This window comes from Erpetoichthys calabaricus, chromosome 8 (assembly GCF_900747795.2).
Source record: "Erpetoichthys calabaricus chromosome 8, fErpCal1.3, whole genome shotgun sequence".
In the NCBI taxonomy this organism is placed as follows: Eukaryota; Metazoa; Chordata; class Cladistia; order Polypteriformes; family Polypteridae; genus Erpetoichthys; species Erpetoichthys calabaricus.
In genome coordinates this window covers 28,209,152-28,221,491 of record NC_041401.2, presented here as the reverse complement: position 1 = coordinate 28,221,491, position 12,340 = coordinate 28,209,152, and positions in this window count along the sequence as shown.

Here is a 12,340-nt window from a genome sequence, read left to right as displayed (position 1 = left end):
CAAATGATAATGAGATACAATGCGAGCCAAGAGATGACAAGCCACCTCAGGAGTAGTGATGGGCATTTCAACTCTCTTCACTGCCTTTATTCTTTTGAACAACCGGTTTATTTTAATCAATTCTTTTGATTCATCAATAGGATCTGGGACTGACAACAGTAAAAATAAACCTTTGCTCCATTTGAATGACTCACAACTGAAAATACTGCAGCAGCCTCACTGTAACAGGTTTGGAAAGGAAAACACAGCAGGGCAAAGAAGTGGTTGTAGAACAGTTTACTTGTAACAGTCCAGGAAGAATGCACAAATATACAACAAAAATGAAGAACATTCATTGGAAAAAAAGGAAATCTAAGCAAAAAAAAAGTATTTATATCATGATATAAAATTTAGTTTTCCTTATTTTAAGAATTATTGACTTATCAAAAAAATTGGTATTTATGATATTTTAGCTTATTTTAAGAAATCCTGTCAAGTAAATTTTGCTTAGCCCATTAGCAGATATTTTTGCTAAATAAAAGCAAAATGACTTCCATTTAAAGTTTTTTGTCTAGTTTTTGTACAACCCCAATTCCAATGAAGTTGGGACGTTATGTAAAACGTAAATAAAAACAGAATACAATGATTTGCAAATCCTTTTCAACCTATATTCAATTGAATACACTACGAAAACAAGATATTGAATGTTCAAACCGATAAACTTTATTGTTGTTTTGCAAATCTTCACTCATTTTGAATGTGATGCCTGCAACACGTTCCAAAAAAGCTGGGACAGGGGCATGTTTACCACTGTGTTATATCAACTTTCCTTTTAACAACACTTAATAAGCGTTTGGGAACTGAGGACACTAATTGTTGAAGCTGTGTAGGTGGAATTCTTTCCCATTCTTGCTTGATGTACAACTTCAGTTGCTTAACAGTCCGGGGTCTCCGTTGTCGTATTTTGTGCTTCATAATGCGCCACACATTTTTAATGGGAGACAGGTCTGGACTGCAGGCAGGTCAGTCTAGTACCCGCACACTTTTACTACGAAGCCACGCTGTTGTAACACATGCAGAATGTGGCTTCGCATTCTCCTGCTGAAATAAGCAGGGATGTCCCTGAAAAAGACGTCGCTTGGATGGCAGCATATGTTGCTCCAAAACCTGTATGTACCTTTCAGCATTAATGGTGCCTTCACAGATGTGCAAGTTACCCATGCCATGGGCACTAACACACCCCAATACCATCACAGATGCTAGCTTTTGAACTTTTCGGTGATAACAATCCGAATGGTCCTTTTCCTTTTTGGACCGGATTTCCAAAAACAATTTGAAATGTGGACTCGTCAGACCACAGCACACTTTTCCACTTTGCGTCAGTCCATCTCAGATGAGCTCGGGCCCAGAGAAGCCGGCAGCATTTCTGGGTGTTGTTGATATATGGCTTTCGCTTTGCATGGTAGAGTTTTAACTTGCACTTGTAGATGTAGTGACGAACTGTGTTAACTGACAATGGTTTTCTGAAGCCCTGAGCCCACGTGGTAATATCCTTTACAGAATGATGTCGGTTTTTAATGCAGTGCCGCCTGAGGGATCAATGGTCACGGGCATCCAGTGTTGGTATTCAGCCTTGCCGCTTACGTGCAGAGATTTCTCCAGATTCTCCCCCATAGGATTGTATGTAAATACAATTAATCCGTTTCAGACCGTATGAAATATATATTTTTTAAAGATTTTTAAGCACAAATATAGTTAATTAAACCATAGAATGCACAGCGTAATAGTAAACTAAATGTAAAAACATTGAATAACACTGAGAAAACCTTGAACAACAGAGAAAACTAACATTGAAAGAGTTTGCGCTACAGCGCTACCAACCGCTGGCTAAAAACACTTTTTTTAACGAGTTTTAAGCACAGGGAAAAAAATGAACATGAAAATGATAAAATCCGTAATTTAATAAACAACCAAGAAAAGTAACATTGCAACAATGCACGGTACGAACTGATCGCTGTAAACAGAAGTGAAGTGGAGGTTAAAATCCAATAGAAAAAAGTCTTCATTAAATACAACGAGGTTAAAACAATGCTCGAATCAGTCTCTTTAAAAACAAGCCCGGTGCATTCTTTAACTGCCTTCTCGGCCTTATCTGACCAGCCCTCTCTCTCTCTCTCTCGTGTGTGCGTGCGCGTGTGTGTGTGTGTCTGTCTCTCGTGCTCGTTGCACAGGTAATGCACAGGGAGAGACTGAACACGTGTGGAAATCATTGGTGCGCACAAACCGAAAGGGTAACTGGCTTGTTCGTATACCGGGTGTGTGTTCCTTAACAGATGCAAAAGCTTGGCGAACTTTTTGGTCGTAACCCGATTTGTACGTGTTCAGAGACTTTCGTGAACCGAACTGTACTTTTGTATGTTACTGTTTGAACTCAGGTTTTTGATCTAACATTTTTCCCCTTTGACTTTGACTTTCAGTTTCAGTTCAGGCTTTGGTATTTGAATTAACATCCTTTTGGCTTTAACCCTTTTCTGACTTAGACTTAGACATTTCATCTGCTGGTGCCATTCTTTCTCTTATTCCTTTCAGCCTTCAGCTAACACATCTGCATCTTCTGGCTTGAGAGTGGAGGAGGAAATCTCTGAAGACCCCCCAGAAGTCCTGCTCCTTCCAGCCATAGACTTCTATAAACAGTGCGACAACCAAAAGTCGGTGTTAATTTTTGGACCTTCCATTGAATGGTGCAATTTATCTTCTGAAGATGTGCATATCCTAAGTGGTAGCAAAAAAAAATTGCAAAACAAATAATCAAAAAAAAGTACACATCAGTGCAAAAACACTGACGATCAGATGATATACTTGACAGATTCCAGTATAGTGTAGGTTCTCAAATGGGGGTGAATGCTGGGAGGAGTTCTGTCGGCTTTTGCATTCAGTAAGTGCTTTTGCATTATCATCATCTTCTGAAACATGCCACATGATGTGACTGAAGTCTATGCTATGGATACTAACATCAAAAATGAAAATTTTCAGAATTGAGTTTTATGCTTGTAAGAAAATGAGAACCTTACCTATCTCAAATAAATTCAGAATAACTATTCTGAAACAAGATTAGCCAGCACAGGCGTCTATAAAATGCCTGCTAGTCAGCTCTGATGAGACTGACTTTATGCTTAACTCCCCAACCCATCATCAGCCTCTCATCAAGGTGCAATATGGGAAAGACAAATCGGAAGCATAAGAAAGATTCTAAACTCAGTACTTAACCAACAAACACTCGATGATGAAAGTCTCCGAACGTGATATGTGAAGTAGAATCAATCATCAATAACAGACCCCTCACAAATACATTAAACGACCCAAATGATTTGGGGGCACTAACACCCAATCATTTACTGTTACTGAAGACACAGACCAACATGCCTCCGGGACTCTTTTCTAAAAATGACCAGTATACTCAAAGATGCTGGAAGCAAGTTCAGTAAATAGGTGATTTTTTTTTGGAAAAGATGGTCTAAAGAGTCCCAATACTATAAGAATGTCAAAAATGGCTGACACCAAGAAGTTTTGAACTAGGAGACATTGTTTTAATAGTAGATGATGCTGCACCCCACAGCTCCTGGATAATGGGTCAAGACATCGAGACAATGCCAAATGCCAATGGTGCAGTCAGAAGAGTTTGAGTGTAGACCAAAACTGGCACACTAGACAGACCCGTAAACTGTGCCTGCTGCAAGAAACAGCTAATGTTTGAAATAAGAAATTCTTAAATGGATGTTTGCAGTTACATTACTAGCTATTTATTAGTTTGTGCCTCTTACTGAAGTAAAATCTAGTAATTGTCTCTGCCCCTGCTTAACACTAGAATCCCTGAAGCCAATGAAAAAACTGGTAATCCCGAGCCACCTTAAATTCCATTGCACCTCTCTATTAGCGTCTTTTATTTTGCAAATGTATCGATCAGCACAAGCAGCCTGCTATCCCAATCCCCCCACCCATACCGGCACAGCTCAACTCAAGCAAAAACTTCTCACAGCTCAAAGCTCCTTATCTGTGTGTGAGGTGCCTGGAGTTGTATAGGGTAAATAAAATGTCGTTATTAGGCATACATGCATTTCAGTTAGAGGCCGAAAATGTGACAGCCAATATTAGAAAATTCATACTTAAAGTTAAATTCATATTAATTTGAATAGAATGTAATTTTCTCATAGCTATATATTATGGTATAGTCTTTTACTCCCTGTAAGTTCACTTAATTAGTAGCTAACACTTGATGGACTAATTGGCTGTTCTCTTCTTTTGTTCTTAAAGATCACAAGTCCATCCTATGTTGGAGCCATAACATAAAAAGTTGGTGTTTTGTTCCACGATCTGAGGGATTGGAATGATGTGGAAAGAAAAAGCTTTAGCATGTTTAATGGCAGCTTTATTCTTTATAGTACAGATTTAGAAAGATTGATGTGTCACCAAAATATGGGTTACTATCTTTTTTCTATTTATTTTAATTATTTAAATTTTCTTCAGGGCGGCACAGTGGGTAGCGCCGCTGCCTTGCAGTTAGGAGACCCGGGTTCACTTCCCGGGTCCTCCTTGGGTTTAAGTGCCTTGAGCATGGGAAAGGCGCTATATAAATAAAATGTATTATTATTATTATTATTATTGGGTGGAGTTTGCATGTTCTCCCCATGTCTGTGTGGGTTTCCTCCGGGTGCTCCAGTTTTCTCTCACAGTCCAAAGACATGCAGGTTAGGTGCATTGGTGATTCTAAATTGTCCCTGGTGTGTGTGTGTGTGCACCCTGCAGTGGGCTGGTGCCCTGCCCGGGGTTGTCTCCTGCCTTGCACCCTGTGTTGGCTGGGATTGGCTCCAGCAGACCCCTGTGACCCTGTGTTAGGATATAACGGGTTGGATAATGGATGGATGGATTTTTTCTTCAATTTTTCCAGTTTATAGTAAAACAAGTAATGTTTAAATGTTTAATGTTAAAAATTAAAACTTTTCAAAAAGCTCTTCGGATTAGGAAAGAGCATGTTATTGTTTTTAATGACTAAAAGATTGCAAATGCCAGAACAATGACCTTATGTTCCAATGAACTGTTGAAACAAATGCAGCAGTTAGAAAAATTCTTTCTATTAAGAAACACATCAACCCCCTGGTACTACTCCCTTCCAGACTCTCACTTTTATGTGTAAAATTAGGAATTCTTGTAGTTTCAATGGACATAAAAAAGCTTAAATGTTCTTACCACTCCTTTGTGGCAGTTAGTCAGAGTCAGCCATACAATATGCCTATTGTTATTTATTGAGCATTTCCCATGAGACGGCAAAAATTGTTCAATAAAGAAGGAAAAATGACAATTTGAAAGGAGACTGTGTGCTTCCAAAGAAAAAAAATTGAATTGGATTTTCTTTTTTTTAGAAAAAGATATTTAGACAAATCATTCATTTTACAAAACCATAACAGCAGAGCAGAATGATAACACAGTGACAGGTGGTGGAAAAAAAGGAGTGAAGAGTTTTAAACATCTGTCCTTTATACGTGTCACACTTGAGAGACGAAACACTACTATTCTGCAGAGCCGAATCAGATGGAATGGGAAATTTAAAAAAGACACCTTGTTTCAGTAAATTAATAAAACATTAAGACTTTGCTGTCAAATTATTAGACACTTGAATTCCTTTGAATTTGTGTGGTTCCATTTTTGCAGCACTAATCTATCTGCAACTTTTCTTTATCTTGTAAATGTTTTGAGAGGAACAGTTATCTCAATTTAAATAGCTTAATAAAACATTCTCAAATCTAATTTAAAGATGCAGAGGACCCAGAAAGCCCACTTGCTTATATATCCATACTGGGACGATTTAGAATTCCTTAACATGTACAGCACATCTTTTGGGCTCTTTAATGCCTCAAAAATCAACAACTAGTTCCTTGGTTTTGCTGATGTTGAGTTGCAGGCAATTCTCCTGGCACCAAGAAGCAAACGTTCTCCATCCAACTCCTATACTTTGTGTCACCCCTCACATCAATATACCCCATTAGTGCAGAATCATTTCTGCAATCGACATGAACTTGCATTCTCTTTACAGTTTGAGGTGTACAGGGTGAACAGTAAAGGTGATCGGACTGTCCCTTGTGGTTCACCAGTGTTGCTCCCATCCACATTAGATACACAGGCCTACCTTTAAGCCTAACAAACTGAAGTCTGCTGGACAAATAATCCATTATACAGGACACCTAAGGCTTATCCACCTGCATATCCCTGACCTTACTACTGTCACATACGTGTGAGTAGGAGGAAGCTGTATGGACCAAGTGAGGGTAATTCCACACCAGGCCAAGGGGTGTGCTAAATCTTCTTCTGTTATCTCTACAGACCAGAAAACCTGCCTGACCCATCATTGAAGATGTCACTTCTGGTTTTGGTGCCTAGAAGAACATCACTTCCAGTTCAGGCGCCTAGAAGAACATTACTTCCGGTTACAACATCAGAAGGAGGTCACTGTCACTTCCGGTTCCCATACATCACTTCCAGTCTTGGCATTTAAAGCCGCCATCTTACCAACTATTCGACAATTCTTGTTTGGACTCCATCGAAGACACTACTGTCTTATTTTCTAAACCCTTTGCAGCCAGAGATATTATACTGGTGGCTGCCCCAAAGCTTTTTAAGTGTGTAGAGTCTTATCATTTTCATACCATTTAACAGGGATTGCTGCATAGTACTGAAGGCACTGGAGAAATTAAAACACAGAATCCTCACAGTGCTGCCTCCTTTGTCTGCCTTATGGGGCAGACAGATAATTGCATCTTCCACTCCAATCTTTGTACAGAAAAGGCAAACTGCAGTGGGTCCAGGGGTTCTTTCACAAGAGGACTGATATATCCTTAGGTCCAGGCTCTCAACTGTCTTCATGGCGTGAGACATAAGGCAACTGGCAACTGAAGAGGTGCCAGCCTTATTTGGAACTGGAACAATGTAGGATGGTTTCCACAGAAGATGCACTTTCTGAAGTAGTAATATTAAATGATTGTTTTCCAGTATAGGAGTTATGTCGAGAAAAAAGAAAATTGTCTACAACTTAGCATCACCAAAACCCAGGAATTGGTTACTGACTTTCGAGGCACCAAAGAGCCTCTACACCCAGTCACTATTCAGGGAGTGGATGTACAGTACAGGTGGTACTTGGAGGTCAACATCAATGACAGGATACATAAATTTGTTAAGTATGTGTTGTCACAAGCGTGCCGTTTTCGTGATAGACATCTCCTGCCGGACCAGGGGTTGGCACTATGTTCTAATGCCTTTTCTTCTCTTTCCTCTGCAGAATGGAAGATTGAGAGCCTTTGGTTCACTGATGTCACTCAAGCTGGATCCACCCCTTCCTGCCACATGACCACTGGCCAACTTGTTCCAGTTCAGTAGCGAACTTGTGTCTTGGGAGACGTCTCTGCAATTTGTTGCGTGTCATTTTCATTCCTTCAGTTATACGGGGTCACCAAGGTGATACCCAGACTCTCTTTATCTTTATAAGTCTCTTCTTTTGAAGTGGAATTTATATGTGAGCATCAGTGTGCCCTGTGATGGACATAAGCCCATCACATTACCTGAGCATCTGCCTTCTAGCAACCCTGTAATGGATAAAGCAGGTTTAAAAATTAATAGAAAGGTAAATTTACTTATTTTTCATTAAGTATATAATTCACATTTCTAACACAATTAATACATAAGAAAATTCTCAAAGCTGCTAAATCCAATTCAGAGTAATTGAGGATGGAGTCTATACCAAAAGCATTGGATGCAAGGCTTTTACTATTATTATTTATTTATCAGGCACCTATATGCAAAACAACTGCAAAAATGAAGACACATAATATACACCTCAGTACTCAGAAACCAAATTTCAGGTACAAGAAATGTTTCCAATAAAACTGTTACAGAGTAAATGGGTCCAGAAAATGGATGGATGGATAGTATAATTAAAAATGCAATTCATGGTGTAATTCGAGCGCACAGCAAAATTTGCAATATTTCCTGTCAAACCTATTTATTTTTTATTTATTACTTTGATCCACACCATGAATTCTCTTAATCCATTTCAGGGTCATAGGGGAGCAAAGGTCATATGGAAAAAGAGGATCCGCTGTAGCAAGCCCTAACTGGTGCAGCCGAAAAAAGAAGAATAAGGGAAGCCTGGGTCTATCCCATTTCGATTAGATAAATAACAGGAAGAAAACTTGGCTCAGAAATATTCCTACTAAGATAATTTACAATTTCTGCATTTTTAGCTTTTAAATAGCAAATAAGAGTATCTGGAGGAAAACTGTACACATGAATGGAGAACACACATAAACAAGAACCAGGCCAGATCTGAATCTGTTAACTACTGGACCTCCATGATTGTCCTACCATTATGACATCCAACATTTTTTTATATATTTCATTTGTTCTTACTGAGCATGGCAGTTTTGTTGTAAGTGCAAATATTACAACAAGACTACTTATTGACTTTCTAGGATTTCAGTTCATTAAAAGTATTGAAAGGTTGCCATTAAATTATGTATTTAGTTCCATCCCCCTTTGACACCCCCCCAGTGGTCCACCTAGACGATAATAAAATGCAAAGAAAGCAAATTAAATTCAGGATACTTTTAATAGCCTTCACATAACACTTCTAGTCGCCAAGGCAATCCCAAAGCTCTTCACGAAGCCCTCGGTGTAAGCTTCAGTATGCAGTCGACGACGTCTGCAGAGTCACTTCCAATAGCGGCTTCATCTTTGTGTCTCATCGGAAGGACAGATCACAAAAAGGTTAAATTAGTCGACACACACAAGGTCACAGCAGTGAGTCATTGGCTGAGCTGGGATTTCAAGAGGGAATCTACTGGTTTTCAAGTCTCCTGCTTTAATCACAGGAGCACTCGGCTTCCTGTAATTTTCTATTAAGTCTGCAGACTTTAGTTTAATGAAGGGAAACTCATGTCAGAGAGAATTTTTCTTTTTGCCTCTGTTATTTTCTGTTTGACATTCAATAAAACCTTTACCACCCTGAGTGTATTTTACCTTTTTTATGACCATGCTTATATTATTGTGTTTCTGTAGGAATACAAAGGATGAAATGTTCTTGATAAAGAATGGACACAGTTGTTATATTAAACAGATATGCTGGTCTACATTCTTTTTCTGAATCTGCTTACTCCAATAGCATTAGGCACTCTCATGTACCTACCCACCATTATCAGCCCTGAGATATGGAAAGAAAACTACAGTACCAGAAAAAACATACAGACATTAGAACAATACAGATAGGAACAAGCCATTCAGCCCAAAAAAGCTCACGAGTCCTATCCACTTAATTCTTCTAAAAAACATCAAGCTGAGTTTTGAAGGTCCCTAAAGTCCTACTGTTCACCACACTACTTAGATAGATAGATAGATAGATAGATAGATAGATAGATAGATAGATAGATAGATAGATAGATAGATAGATAGATAGATAGATAGATAGATAGATAGATAGATAGATAGATAGATAGATACTTTATTAGCTTATTCCACATTTTTATGGTTCTCCGTGTGAAGAAAAACTTCCTAATGTTTTTGCGAAATTTATCCTTAACAAATTTCCAACTGTGTCCCTATGTTCTTGATGAACTCATTTTAAAATAACAGCCTTGATCCACTGGACGAATTCCCTTCATAATATTAAACACTTCAATCACGTCTCCTCTTAATCTTCTTTTTCTTAAACTGTAAAGGCTCAGCTCTTTTAATCTTCCCTCATAATTCATCCCCTGTAGCCCTGGAATCAGCCTAGTCGCTCTTCTCTGGACCTTTTCGAGTGCTGCTATGTCCTTTCTGTAGCCTGGAGATCAAAACTGCACACAGTACTTTAGATGAGGCCTCACCAGTATGTTATAAAGCTTGAGCAGAACCTCCAGTGACTTGTACTCTACACATCAGGGCACTATATAACCTGACATTCTGTTAGCATCCTTAATGGCTTCTCAACATTGATTGGCAGTTGATAGTAACGAGTCCACTATGACTTCTAAATCCTTCTCATAAGCAATGCTAAATGTTTAAAAAACGTTAAGCATCATTAACTTTAACCATAGCAATACAGACCAGAAGGGATGGCACTGCTTTCTTTCCTGGTTCAAATAAAGGTCGACTCGGTGTCTGTGTAGGCCACCCTCTTAACTGATTTTGTCTCATCCTGTATCATAAAGGCATGCTGGTTTGTTTGAGTGCCAACTCTAAGTGGGCCTGCATAACTGAAGATAGTGATATACCTGAATATGCATCATAAAGAGCAACCCCCCATTCCACAGTTGCTTTCTGTTATGTCTCTAATACACTTAATGATAGGCTGCAGCTCCCTTTTGACCATGTATTGGAATAGCAGTATCAGTGGTCTAATAACTGCTAATAACATAACTAACTTACGTAAAATGGAATTAGGAGACAGGACAACATAGTGATAACAACACAAAGTTGAAATCAGGAGAATAAGATTCAAATTAACAATGGCCAGAGACAAAATTGTAAATCGGCAGATGTAGTGAGAGACTCAAAAACCAGAATACTTCATGTACTCTAAAGACACAAGTAAGCCCGCGATTCGCTAGCGAATCAGAAATCCAAGAATCGCAATCAGTTTCTGTTCCGTCCGATATTTGGATGGATGACATATCATGGACGGTGGGTGCGTCTGGGGAAATGTCATTTAATTAACTAAGCATATCTGTACTAAAGCGGTTTCGTTTTGTGGAGACGTGGTTCCGTTGCCTTTGCTGACACCGACTGCTGGCAGTGTGGAGCAGAGCAAGTTTAGTTTACAGGTTGTGGTGTTCGTGTGCCAGCCACTGAGTCTGGGAAGCCGCTGGGTTAGAGTCTGTGACCGTTATGTGCTCTATATTACTGGCACAGTGGATTAGAGCAAGTGTAGGTCACAGGTCGTGTTGTTAGGGCGCCACCTACTGACTCTGGGAAGCCGCCGCATTTTGGGAAGCCGCTGCATTTGACTCTGGGGTGGGCGCTTACAGGTTGTGTTGTTTGGGCCCCACCTACTGACTCTGGGACTCCGCTGCGTTTTGGGAAGCCACTGCGTTTGACTGTACAGGTTGTATTGTTTGGGCGCTCAGAGGTTGTGTTGTTCGGGCGCCACCTACTGACTCTGGGAAGCCACCGTGTTTTGGGAAGCCACTGTGTTTGACTCTGGGGTGGGCGCCACGGTGCAGTACGTTGTTTTATTTGGGCGCCACCTACTGACTCTGGGAAGCCGCCGTGTTTTGGTAAGCCGCGAAGCCGCTGCGTTTGACTCTGGGGCGGGCGCCACGGCACAGTACGTTGTGTTATTTGGGCGCCACCTGCTGACTCTGGGAAGCTGCCGCGTTTTGGAAAGTCTCTGCGTTTGACTCTGGACTCTGGGGGCGGGCGCCAAGGCCGCAGTGCGCATGCGCCTCGGTGCGTCTGCCGTGCATCCGCCGTGCATACATTAACTGTGGTTTAGTAATATAGATAAGTTTGTAGCCAGAGAGATCTTTAACAACAGTGACACTGAAGTTTTAAGTTTTGAGTTAGTCACAAACTTAGACAGTAGAGGAGTGTATGATGCTGCCATTTAATTACATTACACGTTGTACACTGCTGGACATCTTGCCAGCAAATGCCTGACAACCATCTATTACAAACAGAAAGCAATGGCACAAAATGACACCACAGGAAAGATGTATTTCACAATTAATGTAAAAAAAAAAAAGCAGCCCATCTTTAATATCTAAAACCTCCAAAACACTAATTCCACTTTTTTGAGAGGTCAAAGTTGTCATTCCAGGACGGCCATTGCTTCTCTACCAATCAGCTTTAAAGTCAGCCCCTGGTATCATTAAGCAGGAACTTCACAAAAAGGCTAGGAGAATCCTCCACCAAAGAAAACTTTTCCTGCGGTTTCAAATGGGGGTCTATGGGGTGTTGGTTCAAAAACACGACAGCCTTAACCTTACTAAATATGCTCACTTTGAAATAACAAATGGATTACAGAAAGTGTGGGTTTCTCATTTCAGAGGTATGTCTATGACAAAAAGTATTGGAAGAAATCATTTTTATCACATATTCCGGGACCCTCTATGTTTCCTGAGGGAAGGAGATATTAGAACAATTTGACAAACCAAAAAAGCTTCTCAATCCAATTTCCCTGCTTTCCTCAAAAGTTACATTATATTGATACATTCCTATTTGCTTGTCCTTTCACAGTGAGTATCAAAGATAGAATTTTCTTCCAAATAAAGCCATAAAATAGCACAAAAAAATGTGAGTGTCTGAAACTGTTTGACACAACATCACATTTCTACTTCAA